General features: G+C 42.9%; 1 non-coding gene across 1 annotated transcript; it reads right to left on the bottom strand.

The window, feature by feature from the left end:
- Nucleotides 1-1,288: 1,288 nt before the first annotated feature.
- On the bottom strand, nt 1,289-1,363 carry TRNAM-CAU. The gene has a single exon. It is a non-coding gene; the product is annotated as a tRNA-Met (tRNA).
- Nucleotides 1,364-1,546: the final 183 nt, after the last annotated feature.

Below are 1,546 nucleotides of genomic sequence, written 5' to 3'. Positions count from 1 at the left end.
CTTTTCGAAATGAAACTCTATTCTTTAATTGTCCAGCTATAAATTCTGCAAGAATATTAGGGTTTCCCTTTCAAATGAAAAGAGAACTAGACTTTTCTCTTCATCATTGAAATCCGCCATTCAATCGCAGTGCGGTGCCAATCAAGAATCCCCAAGGAATTCCAAGAATTCTTGTTATACATTTGTTCCAACCCTCAACCCTCTTTTCTAGATTCATGGATATTGAATCAATCGAACGCACTTCTAACACCTGTTCGGTCAATAACGGTGAAGGAAAGATGATCTGATAAGATAAGTGTTGATTAGGATGATTTTTGAATGTGCTCTGCGCTCTCTTCAATAAAGGCAATGAACGAAGATTTCTTCTTATTTACAGCACGTCAGTCGAGTCGACTTCGGTTCACTTTCTTTTCATCTGGTCCAAAGAATAGGATCTCTTGCATTGCGGTACAACATATTCCGACGTATGGTAAAGTAACCATTCACACTAACTTCACAGGAATAAGCAGATCAAAGGAAAAACCATAAAAAAAGAAGCAAAATGCAAAATATACAAATACGTCGTACTTAAATAAGTATAATCAACACGCAGTAGCCGGGAAATTGGAAAAACAAGGGAGCTTTGACATCATAATCTTTTTTGATTGCATTTTTTCACCGGGCTTGGACCATCTCTTCTTTCCATTTTATGTGATTTGTTGATGGATATAGATAGAACTCGATCGAACTAAATGCTATTGCGGCAAACTCGTGGGAAAAGAGATCGGGGGTATCGATGTGGATGAAAGGCAGAGATGAGAGCGACAGAAGAGGAGTGGAACAACTACCTTCCCAGTCTATCGGGACCTATTTGGTTTATTTTTGCCCTGGGCTGAACTCCCTGAATCCCGGGACTCGCCCAATGAATTGGGATTTCCCTATTGGTCCAGGTCATTTCGGGACAAGCGGATCCTTTATGATGAAGAGGATGAGCTTCAAGAGAATGATTCAGGGTTCTTGCAGAGTGGAACCATGCAGTACCAGACACGAGATAGATCTTCCAAAGAACAAGGCCTTTTTCGAATAAGGTCTTCAATGGGGTCTGCTCTTTCTTTTTTGGGAGAGTATGCCAATATGATCTTAATGAGGTGCGGGGCTTTGCATCTGACATTCGTTGGGCTTATCTCTTCGGGAGCCTGCGCCCTGGCCTTTTTGTGCAATAAACCCCTTCAGCCGAAGACTAGTGGTAGGTGGTCCTGCGGAGCTTTCGAAAAAGGGTAGCCTTGTGTGTAAGCACAGCAATAAACCGCGCCGGAGACAGGATTTGAACCCGTGACCTCAAGGTTATGAGCCTTGCGAGCTACCAAACTGCTCTACCCCGCGCCGAAGATAAGAACTGAAAACTAATAGATAAACAAGGATAAAATGCGCCCCTCCACCCTATCTATACAAATAGAATAGCCCATTTATACAGAATGGTAAAGGGGCCCCCCTTTGCTATTGTCACTACTGGTACCTGACCCCGTCGACTCGACATTTTTGCAAGCACCGACCCTTACTCAATAGG

Source organism: Capsicum annuum, unplaced genomic scaffold (genome assembly GCF_002878395.1).
Source record: "Capsicum annuum cultivar UCD-10X-F1 unplaced genomic scaffold, UCD10Xv1.1 ctg9134, whole genome shotgun sequence".
Taxonomy (NCBI): domain Eukaryota; kingdom Viridiplantae; phylum Streptophyta; class Magnoliopsida; order Solanales; family Solanaceae; genus Capsicum; species Capsicum annuum.
Note: the sequence above shows the minus strand (reverse complement) of the source record. Positions and strands in the feature narration are given on the sequence as shown.